We start from the raw sequence: 6,836 nt of genomic DNA on the forward strand, positions 1-6,836 counted from the left end.
ATCCATCTCAATTCTCTAAGCTCACTAGCATAGACGAAGGCTATGCCACCTTCGGAGACAACAACAAGGGTAAAATCATTGGCAAAGGAACCATAGGTAACAAATCCAACTTCTTTATTGAAGATGTTTTGTTAGTTGATGGTTTAAAACATAACCTCTTGAGCATTAGTCAATTATGTGATAAAGGATACATTATCAGATTCGAATCTAATGCTTGCATCATTGAAAAACCACACAAAAACATGTCTATGATTGCATTAAAACAAAATAACGTATACACTATTGACATCAATGATTTGTGTAATGAAATGTGTTTTTCGGTTTTGAATGAGGATGCTTGGCTATGGCATAGAAGATTAGGTTATGCTAGCATGAAACTAATCACTCAAATATCATCAAAAGAACTTGTAAGAGGAATTCCTCATATCAAGTTCATCAAAGATAATGTATGTGATGCTTGCCAATTAGGTAAACAAATTAAGGGTAGTTTCAAATCTAAGAATCAAATAAGCACCTCTAGGCCCTTACAATTGATCCATATGGACTTGTTAGGACCAATCTCTACATCAAGTCTAGGAAGTAGCAAATACGCCTTCGTCATTGTGGATGACTATAGCAGATATACATGGACTTCTTAAAATAGAAAAATGAATAATTTAGATATTTTACCAAGTTCTGTAAACTTGTTCAAAATGAGAAGGGTTCTGTGATTTCGTCAATTAGAAGTGATCACGGTGGAGAATTTTAAAACCATGATTTCCAAGAATTTTGTGAACTCAATGGATACAACCATAATTTCTCTACTCCAAGAAATCCTCAACAAAATGGAGTAGTAGAAAGAAAAAATCAAAATTTACAAGAAATGGCAAGAACCATGTTAAATGAACATAGCCTACCCAAATATTTTTGGGCCGAAGCCGTAAACATCGCATGCTATATCTTGAATAGAGTTCTAGTAAGACCCTTACTCACCAAAACTCCTTATGAGTTATGGAACAACAAAAAACCCAATGTTACATACTTTAAAGTCTTTGGGTGTAAATGTTTTATCTTGAATGAAAAGGAAAACTTAGGAAAATTTGATGCTAAATCCGATGAAGGAATCATTCTTGGTTATTCTTCGGTTTCCAAAGTTTTTCGTATCTTCAATAAAAGAACTTTAATCATTGAAGAATCCATTCATGTTGTTTTCAATGAGATTTCCGAAATCAGGAAAAACGATTTTGATGATGATGTTAATTTTGATTCCTTGAATTTAAATGAAACCCCGTCTCCAACTAGCAACTTGGATGCATCCACTTCCAAAACATCCTTACCCATGGATTGGAAGTATGTAGATGCTCATCCTAAGGAGCTAATCTTAGGAGACACATCAAAGGGGGTTCAAACACGATCTTCTCTTAAAAATTTTTGTGCCAACGTCGCTTTTCTCTCCCAAATTGAACCCAAATGTGTTGACGAAGCCATGAAAGATGATTCATGGATTATCGCAATGCAAGATGAATTGAATCAATTTGAGAGAAATGAGGTATGGAAGCTTGTTCCTAGGCCAAATGACCATTTAGTTATTGGTACTAAATGGGTCTTTAGAAACAAGCAAGATGAAAATGGTATCGTGGTTAGAAACAAGGCTAGATTAGTGGCCAAAGGTTTCAACCAAGAAGAAGGTATCGATTACGAAGAAACCTTCGCTCCTATGGCTCGATTAGAAGCCATAAGGATGCTCCTTGCCTATGCTAGTAGTAATAATTTTAAGCTGTTTCAAATGGATGTTAAAAGCGCTTTTCTTAATGGCTTTATTTCCGAAGAAGTCTATGTTGAACAACCTCCTGGATTTGAAAATAATAGCCTCCCTAATCATGTGTTTAGATTAACTAAAACTCTCTATGGTTTAAAACAAGCTCCGAGAGCTTGGTATGAGAGACTTAGTTCTTTTCTTATTGAAAATAATTTTATAAAAGGCAAGGTTGATACTGCATTATTCATCAAGAATTTTGAAAATAATTTTCTCATTGTTCAGATTTATGTTGATGATATTATCTTTGGTTCCACGAATGAATCTCTTTGTGAATCGTTTGCTAAAACTATGAGTCTTGAATTCGAAATGAGTTTAATGGGAGAATTAACATTCTTCTTAGGCTTACAAATCAAATAACTAAGCAATGGCATCTTTATTAGTCAAACTAAATATGCTATGAATTTACTAAAAAAGTTTAATATGAATAACTCAAAGGCTATTAACACTCCTATGAGCACCTCCACTAAGTTAGAAATTGATGAAAGTGGAGAAAGCTTCGATCAAAAAACTTATAGGGGTATGATAGGAAGTTTACTTTATCTCACTACAACTAGATAGCCTTTGAGTAATAATTTTAAGCTGTTTCAAATGGATGTTAAAAGCGCTTTTCTTAATGGCTTTATTTCCGAAGAAGTCTATGTTGAACAACCTCCTGGATTTGAAAATAATAGCCTCCCTAATCATGTGTTTAGATTAACTAAAACTCTCTATGGTTTAAAACAAGCTCCGAGAGCTTGGTATGAGAGACTTAGTTCTTTTCTTATTGAAAATAATTTTATAAAAGGCAAGGTTGATACTGCATTATTCATCAAGAATTTTGAAAATAATTTTCTCATTGTTCAGATTTATGTTGATGATATTATCTTTGGTTCCACGAATGAATCTCTTTGTGAATCGTTTGCTAAAACTATGAGTCTTGAATTCGAAATGAGTTTAATGGGAGAATTAACATTCTTCTTAGGCTTACAAATCAAATAACTAAGCAATGGCATCTTTATTAGTCAAACTAAATATGCTATGAATTTACTAAAAAAGTTTAATATGAATAACTCAAAGGCTATTAACACTCCTATGAGCACCTCCACTAAGTTAGAAATTGATGAAAGTGGAGAAAGCTTCGATCAAAAAACTTATAGGGGTATGATAGGAAGTTTACTTTATCTCACTACAACTAGACCAGACATCATGTTCAGTGTAGGACTTTGTGCTAGATTTCAATCAAATCCTAAGATATCTCATCTCAAAGCAGTTAAAAGAATACTTAGATATCTTAATGGTACCACAAATCTAGGATTATGGTACCCAAAATCAGAGAATCTTGAGTTAATTGCTTATGCTGATGCGGACTTTGCTGGCTGTAGACTGTTAGGATCGGAGCGGCACTAAGAGGGGGGGGTGAATTAGTGCAGCGGTGAAGTGCGATAAACTTTTCACGATTTAAATACTTTTCGAAAACTTCGTACGATAAAAGCAACGTTTTTGTTTAAAACTGTTTCGATTGCGTTTTAACTTGAAGAGATAAGTGAGACGGAGACAAAGCAGTATAGCGTTAAAGTGCAAATGGTTTGCAGTAATATAAATGACAATAAGTAAATGCAAACCAGAGATTACGCCGATTTTACAGTGGTTCGGTCAAATGACCTACATCCACTTGCGAGGCCCCTCTTCGATGAGGCTCCCACCTTCCACTAGCAAGTCTCTTGAAATGGAAGGGTAAATACCCCTCTTACAACTCTTTACAAGCGGTTCACACTCTTACAGATTTTTGAGAAGGAATGAGGTGAACACTAGCAAATTGAAAACAAGACCTTCTAAGACTTTTCTAAGACCTTTCTCTCAGTCAATTGCTGCTCAAAAAGTTGTTGTCTCAGCTGAGATTTGAGGGGTATTTATAAGCCTCAAGAGGATTCAAATTTGGGCTCCAAATTTGAATTCTCGTGGAGTTCCCGATGCTAGCGGTGCCACCGCTTATCAATGGCGGTGCCACCGCTTGTCAGTGTCAGGCGCTGACAGTGCTGGGCGGTGCCACTGCCCAGCCCAAGTGGTGCTACCGCCCAGCGCTCGGGTGCTGGGCGGTGCAACCGCCCAGCCCAGGAGGTGTCACTGCCCAGCTCTCGGGTGTTGGGTGGTGCCACCGCCCAGCCTAGGCGGTGCCACCGCCTAGGCCAATTCAGCTCACTGGTTGGGCTCCAAACTTGGCCCAAACCAGTCCGAACTCGGGCCCAATTGGCCCCTACTTGGGTTATAAGATTAACACCTAATCCTAACCCTAATTAACGTACTAACTATGAATTTAAAGACATTTTCTAAGCTATTACAAAGTCCGTAAGTCAAGACTTCTTCCGGCGGTCTTCCGATAAACTCTCGGAAACCATTCTACGGACTCCCGGCAAGCTCCTAGACTTCACGATTTGATCTTGGCGAGTTCCGATGAGCTTCTTCGGCAAGCTCCGATCTTTCTCGGCGAGCTCCGTGAACTTCTAATGAACCTTCCGGCGAGCTTCCGAAAAACCCTTCGGCAAGCTCCCTACTCATTCTTGGCTAGTTCCGGCAGCATTCCCGATGAACCTTCGGACTTCCGTCGAACTCTCGAACTCGCAATGAATCCTTCGTGCTTGACTCCGACACTTTGTTTTGCTTTATGTCTTCATCGTTATCGTAGTTAATCCTGCACACACAAGCAAAAACTCTACTCCGATCTAGACAATTATTATAAAGCGAATTGACATTCTGTTGCCCGGCACGTCATTGGTTGGCGCTTCGTCCGATTCTTCGGCGTATCGTCCTCTCTTGCGGCTTGTTGCCCAATCGGCGGTTGACCTCCGTAATGCCGATAACCTTGGCACAATTCCGCTCTTGGCCCGATGCCCGACATCCGAAGCCTTCTGCCATCCAATATCCTAACGTGATCTCCTCCGGCACAACGTCAATTCCTCCTGCCTTAATTGTCTAATCCTGATCGAGTAGACCTGCATAACTCAAAATGCAGTTAAACATAAACATAATTATCAATTGGTTCATCATCAAAATACGAGATTCAACATAGACTTGATAGAAAAAGCACATCAGGAACATGTCAATTTTTAGGACATGCCCTCGTTTCCTGGTCATCTAAGAAACAAAACTCGGTTGCACTATCAACAACCGAAGCTGAATATATTGCAGCAAGTGCATGCTGTGACAAGTTGTATGGATGAAAAACACCTTAGAAGATTATAAAGTTCATCTTAAAAATATTCTCATTAAATGTGATAACACAAGTGCAATATGCTTAACAAAGAATCCTATACAACACTCAAAAACAAAACATATTGATATTAGACATCACTTTATACGAGATCATGTTACTAATCATGACGTAATCATAGAGTTCATTGATACTAAACATCAACTAGCTGATATTTTTATAAAACCTCTAAGTGAAGAGCAATTTGATTTCATAAGAAGAGAATTAGGAATGTTGATGTGTCCGAATACATAAACTAGTTAAAATTATTTTTCGAACTTTATTGAATGATCAAATCACTTGATTGTCATTACATGCCTAAATAACATGTTGGAAATTATGTGTTGAATACAAAAATGTTTTGTCTTCATGATTGTATTTGAAAATCTGTAGCATAGTCTTGTCCGAATGCATGAAAGAGTTCATTTCATTTTCGGATTCGCTTAATAATTGGAATGCTAAAAATCGGATTTTCTCATACACTCTTATGAAAAATATTTCTTCTGAAATGAATTTGATGAAATAATTCCTGCTTATGAATTCCATCTTGAAATATGGATGATAGTATTTTTACTTGCAAAAAGCTGTTTCGCACACATATCTTGACTCAAAGTAAAACTCACAAATAGCTGGTATCACAAATGGCTTTCCTCCTTCATGCAAAAAGATTATAACAAAAAAAAGGAAGAAGTATTCAAAGCAATCTACGTATCATGCCTTCCTTTATATGCTTGATAATTTGTTTATATTGTTCCCCTGGTATCACATCTACCATGCTTTTTGTTGATGACAAAGGGGGAGAAATATATGAATTGATACTATAAACACTGATGCTATGATTATATCATGCTTGCATCACCAAGAGATATATGAACACATGCTATGATTTGTATCGTGTCAAGATATCAAACAAAAAACTTGCATCGAAATTCTACGAGTTGATATCTTACCATGTGATGAAATGCAATACTTGCTACAATATTTGAAATGTGTACATCATGTAATGATATCAAAATCTTACTTCGCAGCTTAACATGTTGATATCTTACAATATGATGAATTGCTACTATTACCATCATTCAAACTTGTTATATTTGAAAATGAATGTCAAGCCTTGACATCATCTTCAGAGAGATACATCATGATGGGAATCATGATGGGAGTATTGATAAGTTCAAATGATTTTAACTTATCAATATGTCTCTTGAATTCTTAGGTTTTGAATTCAAGAATGACTTATCTCAAGTATGGCATATAGACAGGGGGAGTTAAGGTTAACTCCATTATCAATTGATTGTCATCATCAAAAAAGGGGAGATTGTTGAATCTCGGATTTTGATGATGAAGTCAATTGTCATTTGTTATCTAATATATATGTTGAGATAAGTGTGCAGGATTAACTACGATGAAAGTAAGACATGCAGCAAGAGTTGCGCCGGAGTCAAGACAATGATCACGTTGGGAGTTCGAGAGTTTGACGGAAGTTCGGACAGTCGTCGGAGGTTCTGCGAGAACAAATCCGAGAAGTCCATAAGCTTGCCAAAGAAACTCGTCGAAACTCGCCAAGTGAATCATCGCAAGTCCAGGAGTTGCCGGAAGTTCGTAGGAGCATCACCGAGGGATCATCGGTTGATCGACGGAAGTTCGCCGGAAGCTCGCCGGAAGAAGCGATTGATGCACCAGAGCAAGTTGCAGTAAATGTCTTAGTAAAAATCGTAGTTAGCATAATGATTAAGTTGGAAATGGGAGGTGATCCCATTAACTTAATCTTGGGACAATTGGGCCCCTGAAAAACCCAAATTGGGCCGAATG

This window comes from Musa acuminata, chromosome BXJ1-8, assembly GCF_036884655.1.
Source record: "Musa acuminata AAA Group cultivar baxijiao chromosome BXJ1-8, Cavendish_Baxijiao_AAA, whole genome shotgun sequence".
Classification (NCBI taxonomy): domain Eukaryota; kingdom Viridiplantae; phylum Streptophyta; class Magnoliopsida; order Zingiberales; family Musaceae; genus Musa; species Musa acuminata.